The sequence below is a fragment of the Schistocerca gregaria genome, chromosome 2, assembly GCF_023897955.1.
Source record: "Schistocerca gregaria isolate iqSchGreg1 chromosome 2, iqSchGreg1.2, whole genome shotgun sequence".
In the NCBI taxonomy this organism is placed as follows: Eukaryota; Metazoa; Arthropoda; class Insecta; order Orthoptera; family Acrididae; genus Schistocerca; species Schistocerca gregaria.
The window spans coordinates 92,573,974-92,589,436 of record NC_064921.1 but is presented as its reverse complement, the minus strand read 5'-3'; the positions used below and the strand labels follow the sequence as shown (position 1 = coordinate 92,589,436).

Sequence of the window (15,463 nt, the reverse complement as noted above, 5' to 3'; positions counted from 1 at the left end):
CACCGGTGTCAATGTGTTCTTTTTTCCATTTCCAGGAGTGTATATTTAAGTGATTAACAGTGCAAGATCACAGCTTAATGTAAGCGCTAGATAATTCATTGCTAATGTGAAATGCTGGTAGATTAATTGCCAGTGTAACTGCTGGAATGTCGAACCCAAGCATGCAGACGTACATGCATTGTATTGTGCCGCCAGCCAGTTTGTGGAATGGAGTTCCATGCCTGTTTCACTTGGTCAGTCAACACAGGGACGTTTATTGCTGGTTGTAGATGGTGCTCGAATTGTTGTCCCATGATGTACATCTACATCTACATGGATACTCTGCTAATCACACTTAAATGTCTGGCAGAGGGTTCATAGATCCACCTCCGCAATAATTCTCTGTTATTCCACTCTCAAACAGGGCGCGGAAAAAACGTGTACCTATATCTTACGGTGCGAGCACTGATTTCCCTTATTTTATTATGATGATCGCTTCGCCCTATATAGGTCGGTGTCAGCAAAATATTTTCGCATTCGGAGAAGAAAGTTGGTCATTTAAATTTCGTGAGAAGATTCCGCCGCAACAAAAACGCCTTTGTTTTAATCAGGACAACCCAAAATCCTGTATCGTGTTCGTGACACTCTCTCCCCTATTTCTCGATAATACAGAAAGTGCTGCTTTCTTTGAACTTTGCCGGCCGCTGTGGCAGAGCGATTCTAGGCGCTCCAGTCCGGAACCTCGCTGCTGCTACGGTCACAGGTTCGAATCCTGCCTCGGGCATAGATGTGTGTGATTAAGGGACTGATGACCTCAGATGTTAAGTCCCATTGTGCTTAGAGCCATTTGAACTATTTAAATCTTTGAACTTTCTAGATGCACCCCGTTCATTATATGAATCCCACAGCACGCAGCAGTACTCCAAAAGAGGACAGACAAGCGAAATGTAAGCAGTCTCTTTAGAAGATCTGTTGAATCATCTAAGTACTCTGCCAATAAATATCAGTCTTTGGTTCACCTTCCGCGCAACATTTTCTATGGGTTATTTCCAACTTAAAGCTGTTTGTAATTGTAATTCCTAGGTATTTAGTTGGAGAAGAAATAAAAACTTTGAGGTTTGCCGATGACATCGTAATTCTGTCAGAGACAGCAAAGGACTTGGAAGAGCAGTTGAACGGAATGGACAGTGTCTTGAAAGGAGGGTATAAGATGAACATCAACAAAAGCAAAACGAGGATAATGGAATGTAGTCGAATTGAGTCGAGTGATGCTGAGGGAATTAGATTAGGAAATGAGACACTTAAAGTAGTAAAGGAGTTTTGCTATTTGGGGAGCAAAGTAACTGATGATGGTCGAAGTAGACTGGCAATGGCAAGGAAAGCGTTTCTGAAGAAGAGAAATTTGTTGATATCGAGTATAGATTTAAGTGTCAGGAAGTCGTTTCTGAAAGTATTTGTATGGAGTGTAGCCATGTATGGAAGTGAAACATGGGCGATAAATAGTTTGGACAAGAAGAGAATAGAAGTTTTCGAAATGTGCTGCTACAGAAGAATGCTGAAGATTAGATGGGTGGATCACATAACTGATGAGGAAGTATTGAACAGGATTGGGGAGAAGAGAAGTTTGTGGCACAACTTGACCAGAAGAAGAGATCGGTTGGTAGGACATGTTCTGAGGCATCAAGGGATCACCAATTTAGTATTTGAGGGCAGCGTGGAGGGTAAAAATCGTAGAGGTAGACCAACAGATGAAAACACTAAGTAGATTCTAAAGGATGTAGGTTGCAGTAGGTATTGGGAGATGAAGAAGCTTGCACTGGATAGAGTAGCATGGAAAGCTGCATCAAACCAGTCTCAGGACTGAAGACCACAACAACAAACAACAGGTATTTAGTTGAATTTATAGCCTTTAGATTCGACTGATTTATCGTGTAACCGAAGGTTAATGGATTCCTTTTAGCACTCATGTGGACGACCTCACACGTTTCCTTGTTTAGGGTCAATTGCCTATTTTCGCACCATTCAGATATCTTTTCTAAGCCGTTTTGCAGCTGAGCGAGGTGGCGCAGTGGTTGGCACACTGGACTCGCATTCGAGTGGACGGCGGTTCAGTCCCGCGTCGGGGCATCCTGACTTAGGTTTACCGGTGATTTCGCTAAACCGCTTCGGGCAAATGCCGGGATGGTTGCTTTGACAGGGCACGGCCGACTTCCCTCCTCATCCTTCCCTAATCCAATAAGGCCGATGACTTCGCTGTTTGGTCTCTTCCCCCAAATCAATCCAATCGTTTTGCAATTTGTTATGATGTCTCATAAGTGCTTGATTGGAGACAGATCACGTGGTCAAGCAGGCCAAGCAACACGTCCATATTCTGTAGAGCATGTTGAGTTGCAACAGCGGTAAGTGGGCGAGCGTTAGCCTGTTGGAAAGCACCCCCTGGAATACGATTCATGAAGAACAGCATAACAAATTGAATCACCAAACTGTCGCCAGAATTTGCAGTCAGAGTGCTTGGGTTAACCACGAGAGAGCTCCAGCTGCCATACGAAAGGACACTCTAAGAGTATACCTCCAGTGTGTCTAGCTTGCAGAAAGGTTGGTTACAGTCCCTTAACTGTAGTACCGCTAACCATCTGACTGCCACCATTGACACCGAGACAGAACCAGCTTTTAACAGAGAACACAACAGATCACCATCCTGCCCTCCAATGGGATTTCGCTTGACGATATTTAAGTCGCAAATGGTGGTGGTATGGGGTCAATGGAATGCATGCTACAGAGCGTCTGGCTCGGAGCTGTCCTTAACTAACCGATTTGTAACACTTCATTGTGTCATTCTGCTGAGGAGTGCTGCTGATATTGCTGTTGCAGACGCAATACGAAGCGCCAGAGCTGTACGCCATACACGACGGTTTTCTCTCTCGGTAGCGCCACGTGGTCGTCAGAAGCCCGCTCTTCTTGCGACCAAACATTCCCGTGACCACCGCTGCCAGCAACCATGCACTGTGGCTACAGTCCCCCCAAGCTTTCTACAATACCGGAGAAGGGATTTCCAGCTTCTCGCAGCCCTATTATGACCTCGCTTAAATTCGGTGAGGTGCTGATAATGGCGTCTTTGACGCCTTTGTGGCTTTCTTGACCAAAATCAGCTCACTGCGTCCAACCTTAAAGGTAACTAACAGTAACGACCGTTATAGCGTGTATTTAAAGCAAACCAGATTTGCATTCTCATACTAACGCTAATAGCGCCAATCTAATGCGACTGGCGCGAAATTTGAATAGAGGTCGTCTTTCAAATGAAGTAATACGCCTTCCAACTTCCGTTTATGTCGCACAACTCCTTCTTGGTGTATTTAATTTAGTTGCGGTCACTACCATTGTAAGTCAAAAGCATATAGGTCACCACATTGTAGCACATCAGTATCATTTTGACCATGCCACCACTGCTCAAGATATAGCCAGTTTCTAAATGTAATACTTTTATTACTCACTTGAAGCTTTAACATATGAGGATATCTCTTAATGTGTGGTCTATAACATAATTTAAATTTTTAAATTTGTCAGTGATTATATGAAATACTGAAAATCAAGGTTTTCTTCCTCCTGGAAACTGTTACATGGGCAACCTATAACCGAAATTGGGCACTACCGAACCATGAATCAAGGATAGGATTATCCCTTTAATAAGATAGATCAAGATACAATATCTGGAGATCCGGTTACATACGAAATTCCGATAAAATAGATAAAATTGTTTAAAATATGAGCGTGCATCCTGTGTCCGTGCAAGGTTCTACTGGAACTCGAGTACATTAGTCATCTGTGTAGTGTCCTGCGGTCGGCAGGACTAACAATCACGTTTGAACGCACTTTATTTAACTAAAACGCCTCCTTGGCGTGCACTAATTTCCAAACTCAAGAACAACAAGAAACACGATAATTCTTGTGGTGGCAAAAGCCAGATAAAAATTACAAGACTATGAAAAGAATTAACAACAACCAAAATACTACACTACACAATTTCAAAGTGGCGTTATGCACAAGAAGATACAAATTTCTACAGAAGACTATGGCGTGTGTCTACTGGGCTAGAGCCAGCGTAGGTGTTGGCCGGAGCTGTCCTAGCTGTAGGTACACACTGCCGGTCTGACTCTGCTGGCGTCCTTATAACCCTAAATCTGTGGAGTGCTACACTTTGTTACATTAGTTCCAATTAGTGGATCTCTGTCATATGGCTTTTCACGAAGTAGTCCGATGTTTATGTTCTGTTCATGTTTACATTCACTGGCGATGTTTCATTATGAGCTCTTGAAGGGAGGCTGGCACCCCACCCTACTTGTCTGTTGTGTGGACCCTCTAACTGATAAGGGGCTGCTGCAACATTTCTCGTCCTGGGAAAACAATGTACAGCACCACGACCGTCCATAGGAGTGGGGGGGGGGGGGGAGGCGTCCTGGTCGACGTCCATAGATTTATGGCCATCATAGGCTGGAGGCAGTAATGCAGCAGGGGCAGCTCTCAGCAGAGGCAACAGCTGAAGCTGAGGCAGAAGCAGAGGTTCCGTCACAGAGCAGCTGTCGACAGGCACTGGCAGCTCCCACGGGGAGTAGTGATCCACTAGGCAAGGGCAGAGCTCGTTGAGGTCCAGCAGAACCATTGGCCTACAAGAGAGATACCACAGCCCGGCTGCAGAGCTTGGTGATGATGGCAAGTGCTTAGTGCGCTGATGGACAAGAGAGGATCTGCACCCAGATCTCCTGCCCAATGTGGAAGGGGTGTGCTGGAGTGCAGATGAGATGGTGAGAAGTCTTGGGAACAAGGACAGAAATGGTCGATCTTGAAGTATGTCCACTGGACTTTTACCAGCATGTAGGGTGGTACGGTGTGTAGCCAAAGAAAGAAGTACGGCCTCCTCCAGCAGATGAAGGCACAGCAGCTTATCGAGTTGCATCTTGAACATCTGCCTGGTCATATGACACGGCGTGAAATGGGTGTGGATGAGGGAAATCCCATTGGCAGCTCAGAATTGCTTAAAATCCGTCAATGTAAACTGTGGACGATTATCTGTAACGATCATTTTGGGGAGTCTATCGACAGCAAAGAGGCCCCAGAGAATTTTGATAGTCTCAACAGAAGTGGTGTTCATCAGGTGGGATATGTAGTGGTATCCTGACCTGGAGTCGATCAGGATGGGCCACTGGGACCAATGAAATGGCCTTGCAAGATCCAAGTGGAGACGTTCTCATGGAGGAATTGTATCTGGCCATGAAAAATACTGAAAGAGGAGTGCTGCCTGACATGTTTGGCTCGTGGTGCAGGCCGACATGAGGGAGGACATGTCTTTAGCTAACCCATGCCAATAAATGCGTCGGTGGGGCAGCTGTTTGGCGAGGACGATTCCCGAATGGTCAGTGTGGAGGGGATCGAGGACACAGCGATGCAATGCATGCTGTATGAGCAACTGGAGAACGTCTGAATCACCATGCAAAAGGATGACACCACTGCGGAAAAAGAGACGGTGCTGATGATCCCAAAAATGCCGAACTTCGGCATTGCGGACGCTGCGACAGCTATTTGGCCAACCCACAGTAATTTGGCGACGGTGAGCTTACAGTGTCTGATCCTGAGCAATGGCCCGCTGGACCACATAGGCATCATATGGAAGTGCGTCCAAAGCTGCGTCAACATTCGGTTCCACATAGAAACAAACCAAGGGGGACGTGTCAAACACACGATCCTCTCCGGCAGGCAGTCGTGAAAGGAAACTGGCGTTTGTGTTCCTTTCAGAGATGCGATAGGCAATATTAAAGTCGAACATCGCCAGGAAGAGCGCTCAACGCTGGAGGCAGCACTTTGTCCAGGTGGACACTGCAGCACCGTGGTGAAACACAGAAACCAAAGATTTGTGGTCAATCTGCAGAGTGAAATGACGACCGCACACGAAATCGTAGAATTTTGTTAGGGCGATAACCTTCGCCAAAGATTCCTTTTCAATTTCACTGTATTTGGTTTGAGCGTCGGTCATTTTTTGGTTATGAAGGCCACCGGCTGCTCAGCGCCATTTAACACTTGCGAGAGGACTGCACTCAGGTCATAGTCCGATGCATCGGCGGCGACGATGAGGGGCAGGGAAGGGTCGTAAGCGGCCAGACAAGGAGGTCGGGATGAGCCGACTTGAGACTTTTTGAAGCGTGCTCACACGCCTCATCCCAAACCCAACACACACCCTTGCGCAATAACCCGGTCAGGGGCGCCGAAATCTCAACGGCGTGGGGTGTAAAACGCCGATAATAGTTCATTTGACCAAGAACGGATTGCAGTTGCTTCACATTGGTGGGAGGAGGCAGGTTTTGAATTACCACGACATACTCCTTAGAGACTTGTAGGCCGCGAGCATCAATCGTGAACCCGAGATAACTGACCTCGCAAGAAAAGTCGCACTCTTCTTTCTGGCAACGCAGGTTGTTGTTGTTGTTGTTGTCTTCAGACCTGAGACTGGTTTGATGCAGCTCTCCATGCTACTCTATCCTGTGCAAGCTTCTTCATCTCCCAGTACCTACTGCAACCTACATCCTTCTGAATCTGCTTAGCGTATTCATCTGTTGGTCTCCCTCTACGATTTTTACCCTCCATGCTGCCCTCCAATGGTAAATTGGTGATCCCTTAATGCCTCAGAACATGTCCTACCAACCGATCTCTTCTTCTGGTCAAGTTGTGCCACAAACTTCTCTTCTCCCCAATCCTATTCAATACTTCCTCATTAGTTATGTGATCTACCCATCTAATCTTCAGCATTCTTCTGTAGCACCACATTTCGAAAGCTTCTATTCTCTTCTTGTCCAAACTATTTATCGTCCATGTTTCATTTCCATACATGGCTACACTCCATACAAATACTTTCAGAGATGACTTCCTGACACTTAAATCTATACTCGATGTCTTCATTTTATATCCTCTCTACTTCGACCATCATCAGTTATTTTGCTCCCCAAATAGCAAACTTCCTTTACTACTTTAAGTGTCTCATTTCCTAATCTATTTCCCTCAGCATCACCCGACTTAATTCGACTACATTCCATTATCCTCGTTTTGCTTTTGTTGGTGTTCATCTTATATCCTCCTTTCAAGACACTGTCCATTCCGTTCAACTGCTCTTCCAAGCCCTTTGCTGTCTCTGACAGAATTACAAAGTCATCAACGAACCTCAAAGTTTTTATTTCTTCTCCATGGATTTTAATACCTACTCCGAATTTTTCTTTTGTTTCCTTTACTGCTTGCTCAATATACAGATTGAATAACATCGGGGAGAGGCTGCAACCCTGTCTTACTCCCTTCCCAACCACTGCTTCCCTTTCATGTCCCTCGACTCTTATAACTGCCATCTGGTTTCTGTACAAATCGTAAATAGCTAACGCAGGTTAGCCTCGGAAAATACCCAAATCCAGCTTGTCCGCGAGGTCCACCGCGTAAGAGCCGCCGACGATGACAAATCTAGATAACTTGCTGCACCTGATATCTGACTTGTGAGGTGTTCCAAATATCGTCGGAAAATGGCGGGGAGGCTGGCAATGCCAAACGGGAGCGGGTTGTACCGGAAAACGCCACACGGGGTGTGACTAGAATCTGCTGCGATTCCTCGTCGAACAGCAGCACGAAATAAGCATCACGGAAAGCGATTGCGCGCCACTGGAGAAAGGATGCCTTCGTGTTGTAAGCGGCGAAATTGCACCTGGAGCCTCTCTCATAGAGCAAAGGGGGCCAGGCGGGTCTTAAAAAAAATAGGGGATGGCAGATGGAAGAACCTGAACATGTGCGATGAAACCCTTCACCCCTGGTGTGAAGGATCAGAACGACGTTTCGTACTTTGCTGAGAACGGGGCGAGGAGGATATCCGTGGAGAGGATCGAAATCGCCTGTACCTCGTCCTGCACCAACAAATGCAGACGACCAAAAATGTCCAAACCCAAAAGGTCAGTAGCTCCGGGGGGAGCCGACTACCAAAAACTAATCAGTCAAGGAACGACCGTTATAGGAGATTTGTGTTGAAAAAACGCTGTCGACTGACATGGTGTTTACTGAAACTTCGCAAGTCGCGAGTGTACGGAGACAAAGCTGGCAAGCCCAAGCGTTGATATGTGACAACATCCACAATAGAAACGGATGATGCCGTTTCAGTTTGGAAGACCACAGGAATATGCGCGGCCTCCAAGGTAAGGAGGAAACGCGCTTTGGACTGGTGAATGATGGAGAATACTTGCGCGTCAATGGAATGCGAGGCTTCCAGATTCTGCGGTGACCATTGTGATGGGCTTCACGTCCACAAGAAGCGTGGCACCTACGAGTTGTTTCGGTGAAGCCTGACACACATCTGCGATATGGCCCGGTCGACTGCAAGCACTGCACCGTTGGTGAGTCCAGATACAGTCCGGACATGATGGGAAATGTGCAAAAGATTTTCTGTCATGAGCTGTGCCAACGGACCGACGAGACTCCCTCTCGGCGCTAGGCAGCTGGCAAGCCGTGGAAAAAGCCAGATCAAAACGCGGTGGTTGTAGACGGTGAGACTGTTCAAACCCAAGAATGATCGGCAGACAGGCATCGAGGGAAGGGTCCTGTAACTTCAAAATATCGGCCCGAAGACCCTCGTCTGGTGTGTGAAACACCACCGTATCTCGAATCAACGAAGTAGCGTAAGACTGCTTGCAGCAATTTTGACGATCCGGAATTTGCAATAGTGGGAGACACCCTGGAGCGCCGTAATCCATTCCCAATATGTCTGACCTGGTGACATTCGACAAGAAAAGAAAGTTAGACACTCGGAGCTGACGTGTATAAAAGCTCGACGTCGATTTTCATTGTGTATCCCATGTGCGAGTAAATGTTGTTACAGCCGTTCGACGTAATTTGACCATGGTTCGACAGACCTCTCGAAAGGCGAAAACGTCAGTGGAGCCACGTGCAAAGTCTTCCATTTACGCGCGACTTTGTGAACGCTGCCTGGAACTGCTATAGGGTGTCCGTAAAGGACTGAAGAAATTCCCCTAAGGTAGCCATTTCGACGGAAAATGAAAGTTTTGTCTTCTTCGCCAATAACCGTAGTGTTCTGAGGTCGGCAGGAAAGATCTAACGATCAAGTTTTAATACACTTTATTTAACGAAAACGCCTTCTTGGTGTGCACTAATTTCCAAACTCAAGGACAATAAGTAACACAATAATTCTTGTGGCGGCAAAAGTCAGATAAAAAATTGCAAGACAATGAAAAATTTCTCAAAAGGCTCTGAGCACTATGGGACTTAACTTCTAAGGTCATCAGTGCCCTAGAACTTAGAACTACTTAAACCTAACTAACCTAAGGACATCACACACACATCCATGCCCGAGGCAGGATTCGAACCTGCGATCGTAGCGGTCGCGCGGTTCCAGACTGTAGCGCCTAGAACCGCTCGGTCACCCAGGCCGACTACAAGACAATGAAAAGAAGTAATAACAATCAAAATACTAAGCTACACAACTCCAAAGTGGCGTTAGTGCCAACAAGATACAAATTTCTACAGAAGACTAGGGCGAGTGTCTACTATACTAGAGCCAGCACAGGTATTGGCTAGAGCTATCCTAGCTGCGGGTACACACTGCCGGTCTGACTCTGCTGGCGTGCTTATAACACTGATTCTGCGGAGCGCTTCACATAGTCACATTAGTTATAATTGATGGGTCTCTGTCTCATGGCTTTTCATGAAGTAGTGCCGTATTTATGAGGAAGGTCTGTTGATGTTTGCATTCCCTGGCGATGTTTTGATATGAGCTCTTGAAGGGAGGTAAGCAGCTCACCTTGCTTGTCTGTTGTGCAGGCACTCTTACTGATAAGGTGCCGCTACGACAATCTGCTCATCAGAGCAGTAGAATAAAACAATAGTGTGGGAGCTGTGTGTTAAGAGGGGCCATTTCAGAGAAGGCCCTGAAGCGTGCTACACATTAGTCAAATAAATGTTGTTCTACACTGTAATATAGGCTAGATAATAAATGAAAAATCAAATATCCATATACATTGAACGCTCTTTGGATTAGCATAATTTTTATGGAGAAGACATGGAAATTTAAATACATTTCTTTTGTACTACAGGTTTGATGAGCAGATTATACACCTACCAAAACAACTAGTATGGGCCAGTTCATGTGCTATTGTGTCATAGCTGTTTTACTTGTTTATGGGAACTCCGATATTCATTTGATGAATTTTACCTGTCCAACTCCGATATTCATTTGATGAATTTTACCTGTCCTTTATTCCTAGTAGTATAATTGCATCTATATTTTCTGTTTTATACTTCAGCACTGATGAGTAAAATATAAGTGTGCTGAAGCTTCAACAATATTTCGCAAGGACGCAGTTCACGCTTGCAGAGTTTATAATTATTCTATTTACGAGTATTCTATTACTTCGGAGGCAACGGCCTTGCCGCAGTGGATGCACCGGTTCCCGTAGGATCACCGAAGTTAAGCGCTGTCGTGCGTGGTCGGCACTTGGATGGGTGACCCTCCAGGCCGCCATGTGCTGTTGCCATGTTTCGGGGTGCACTCAGCCTCGTGATGCCAATTGAGGAGCTACTCGACCGAATAGTAGCGGCTTCCGTCAAGAATACCATCATAACGATCAGGAGAGCGGTGTGCTGACCCTTCACCCCTCCAATCCGCATCCTCCACCGAGGATGACACGGCGTTCGGATGGTCCCGGTAGGTCACTCGTGGCCTGAAGACGGAGTGCTTTTTTTTATTATTTCGGAACCCTAAGCTGCATCCGTAATAAAAATTTCCGCGCCTTCATGATTAACATCATTATTATTATCATTATTATTAACTGGGCGGTTTTTTAGGTTAGATGGCCTCGGGCAAGTACAGAAAGGGCAACAGCCTCAAAGGGTGCGGGACAAAGTCAGGACATGCGGGGACCAAGCAGCAATCGGTATTGTAATTGTAAACTGCCGAAGCTGCATTGGTATACTACCGGAACTTCAAGCGCTGATATAAAGCACCGAAGCTGAAATCGTTATAGGTACAGAAAGCTGGCTGAAGCCACAGATAAATTCTGCCGAAATTTTTACAAAGGCACAGACGGTGTTTAGAAAGGATAGATTTCATGCAACCGGTGGTGGCGTGTTTGTCGCTGTTAGTAGTAGTTTATCCCGTTGTGAAGTAGAAGTGGATAGTTCCTTTGAATTATTATGGGTGGAGGTTACACTCGACATCCGAGCTAGGTTAATAGCTGGCTCCTTTTACCGACCTCCCGACTCAGCAGCATTAGTGGCAGAACAACTGAAAGAAAATTTGGAATACATTTCACATAAATTTTCTCAGCATGTTATAGTCTTAGGTGGTGATTTCAATTTACCAGATATAGACTGGGACACTCAGATGTTTAGGACGGGTGGTAGAGGCAGAGCATCGAGTGACATTACACTGAGTGCACTATCCGGAAATTACCTCGAGCAATTAAACAGAGAACCGACTCGTGGAGATAACATCTTGGAGCTACTGATAACAAACAGACCCGAACTTTTCGACTCTGTAAGTGCAGAACAGAGAATCAGTGATCATAAGGCCGTTGCAGCATCCCTGAATATGGAAGTTAATAGGAATATAAAAAAAGGGAGGAAGGTTTATCTGTTTAGCAAGAGTAATAGAAGGCAGATTTCAGACTACCTAACAGATCAAAAAGAAAATTTCTGTTCCGACACTGACAATGTTGAGTGTTTATGGAAAAAGTTGAAGGCAATTGTAAAATGCGTTTTAGATAGGTACGTGCGGAGTAAAACTGTGAGGGACGGGAAAAACCCACCGTGGTTCAACAACAAAGTTAGGAAACTACTGCGAAAGCAAAGAGAGCTTCACTCCAAGTTTAAACGCAGCCAAAACCTCTCACACAAACAGAAGCTAAACTATGTCAAAGTTAGCGTAAGGAGGGCTATACGTGAAGCGTTCAGTGAATTCGAAAGTAAAACTCTATGTACCGACTTGACAGAAAATCCTAGGAAGTTCTGGTCTTACGTTAAATCAGTAAGTGGCTCGAAACAGCATATCCAGACACTCCGGGATGATGATGGCATCGCTACGCGTAAAGCTGGAATACTAAAGACCTTTTACCAAAGCTGTTTCACAGAGGAAGACCGCACGGCAGTTCCTTCTCTAAATCCTCGCACAAACGAAAAAATGGCTGACATCGAAATAAGTGTCCAAGGAATAGAAAAGCAACTGGAATCACTCATCAGAGGAAGTCCACTGGACCTGACGGGATACCAATCCGATTCTACACAGAGTACGCAAAAGAACTAGCCCCCCTTCTAACATCCGTGTACCGCAAGTCTCTAGAGGAACGGAAGGTTCCAAATGATTGGAAAAGAGCACAGGTGGTCCCGGTCTTCAAGAAGGCTCGTCGAGCAGATGCGCTAAACTATAGACCTATATCTCTGACGCCGATCTGTTGTAGAATCTTAGAACATGTTTCTGCTAGCGTATCATGTCGTTTTTGGAAACCCAGAATCTACTCCGTAGGAATCAACATGGATTCCGGAAACAGCGATCGTGTGAGACCCAACTTGCTTTATTTGTTCATAAGACCCAGAAAATATTAGATACAGGCTCCCAGGTAGATGCTATTTTCCTTGACTTCCGGAAGGCATTCGATACAGTTCGGCACTGTCGCCTGATAAAAAAAAGTAAGAGCCTACGGAAAATCAGACCAGCTGTGTGGCTGGATTGAAGAGTTTTTAGCAAACAGAACACAGCATTTTGTTATCAATGGAGAGACGTCTACAGACTTTAAGGTAACCTCTGTCATGCCACAGGGGAGTGTTATGAGACCATTCCTTTTCACAATATATATAAATGACCTAGTAGATAGTGTTGGAAGTTCCATGCGGCTTTTCGCGGGTGATGCTGTAGTATACAGAGAAGTTGCAGCATTAGAAAATTGTAGCGAAATGTAGGAAGATCTGCAGCGGATAGGCACTTGGTGCAAGGAGTGGCAACTGACCCTTAACATAGATAAATGTAATGTATTGCGAATACATAGAAAGAATTATCCTTAATTGTATGATTATATGATAGCGGAACAAACAGTGGTAGCAGTTACTTCTGTAAAATATCTGGGAGTATGCGTGCGGGACGATTTGAAGTGGAATGATCACATAAAATTAATTGTTGGTAAGGCGGGTACCAGGTTGAGATTCATTGGGAGAATCCTTAGAAAATGTAGTCCAACAATAAAGGAGGTGGCTTACAAAACACTCGTTCGACATATACTTGAGCATTGCTCATCAGTTTGGGATCCGTACCAGATCGGGTTGACGGAGGAGATAGAGAAGATCAAAAGAAGAGCGGCGCGTTTCGTCACAGAGTTATTTGGTAACCATGATAGCGTTACGGAGATGTTTAGCAAACTCAAGTGGCAGACTCTACAAGAGAGGCGCTCTGCATCGCGGTGTAGCTTGCTCGCCAGGTTTCGAGACGGTGCGTTTCTGGATGAGGTATCGAATATATTGGTTCCCCGTACTTATACCTCCCGAGGAGATCACGAATGTAAAATTAGAGAGAGCGCGCACGGAGGCTTTCAGACAGTCGTTCTTCCCGCGAACCATACGCGACTGGAACAGAAAAGGGAGGTAATGACAGTGGCACGTAAAGTGCCCTCCGCCATACACCGTTGGGTGGCTTGCGGAGTATAAATGTAGATGTATATGTAGAACACAAGCTAATTCATGTATCACTGAATGTGCTTGAAAATTTGTTCCTTCATTCATTATCTAGTCTATGTCACAGTGAAGAATAATGTTTATTTGACTGTAATGTGGAGCAAGTTTCAGAAGCTTTTCTGTGATGGCTCTTTGTAGTACATCGCATCCATAATTTTGTTTTAGACTATGGCTCTGATGAGCAGATTCTATATGCACTGGAGTTCCAATAGGGTCTTGCACAGGTGCAGTACCCACGCTCATATTTTATAGCTATTTTACTTATTTTTTCAGAACTTGTATCCTGAATCTCCACATGCTGTATATTAATATAAACTAATGCATACAGCACTCAATGCATATGGAATTTTTTGTGATTATTAATTTTTTTATGTCGCAGTGCAGCATAATGTTTATTGACTTAACGTGTGGCATGTTTCAAATGCTTTCATATCATGGGCTCTCTGTAGTACATCTTCAGTTTTTTACTGCAGCATGTAGGAGCAGCTGGTGTGCCTACAGAAGCTCCAACAGAGCCTTGCAATGACGCAGTTTACGCATTCATGTTTTACATCTGTTTTACTTATTTTATCGGAGCTTCAATCTACATATGACGCGTTTTATCTGAACTTTATTCACACAATCCTCTCTTTGTATAAAATGCAGTCTCTTGACAGGTTGACTGACAGGCTGACTCACCGTCGCCCAGCCTAAACCGCTGAGGATAGAAACTTGAAGTTTGAACAGAGTGTGAATCCTATATTGTAGGCTTCGTTTAGTGAGGTACTGTCTGAAATTTCTCACCTAAGGGCGTGAAAAAAGGGATGAAAAGCTTTTTGAAAGTATGCTGCTCTTAAGGGAATTTTACAGCTAGAACTACGAAAACTGGCATTTTCGTTGTCAGTCAGCAAATAAAGAACTCGTGTTTCAGCAGTTTTGGAAATTCAACCACTAACAGGGTAAAATAGTGAATGAAAGTTTTATAGACCAGAAATAATTACTAAAGAGCTACTAAAGGATTTCTAAGAGTGCATCTATGACAACTGGTATTTGACTTCTCGGTTTAAAAAAAGAAAAAGAAAAACTTGTTTCAGTGTTTCTGTAAATTCAGTCCCTAAGACAGTGCAATAGGGGATGAAAATTCGTAACATAATATTTTGTGTCATTAAAAAACTCTTAAAGCTGAATTCATGAAAATTAGTATTTCTCTTCTTGGTTAGATATAAACAAATATTTGTTAGGAGAGGAAAGCTGCTATGGAAATATCTCTGCAAGAACGCAAAAGGCATGATTAACAAAAACTTTTGACTACAGCTACCAGAATCACTTTTTGGTCAGAACTGCAATTGAAAAAGACCATGTTTATATGGCCTTAATAGAGTGAAAAGCTTATAAGGTGTTGCAGTTTGTGAGCAACATAAAATTTAGATTAAATGAAGACAAAAAAAAATATTTTGCAGGGCAGACAGTCTACGAGAGCGAAGCTAGTTGATATGCAAGGCTGTAACGCTTTATAACTTATGTGTGACTAGCCCCTTCGTACCATCATGCTGCTCTTTTACGTTACTTAAATCTGTTTATGTACTGATTACAAATAAAACCTCCGTTCTCCTTATAATTATATATGCTAGCGCTAAGTTGAGGGCACTTACCAATTCTGTGCATTCGTTTATTACAGAAGGATTTAATTTTAAAGTCTTGTGAGCTGCGCAGCAGCGACAACCACACTTGAGCCGGATCAAACGTCGTTTGACGACAG

At 44.5% G+C, this 15,463-nt stretch overlaps 1 pseudogene; it reads left to right on the top strand.

Annotated features, from left to right (window-relative positions):
- The first annotated feature begins 10,423 nt into the window (after positions 1–10,423).
- LOC126337264 (5S ribosomal RNA) lies at positions 10,424–10,541 on the top strand (annotated as a pseudogene).
- The last annotated feature ends 4,922 nt before the right edge of the window (positions 10,542–15,463 follow it).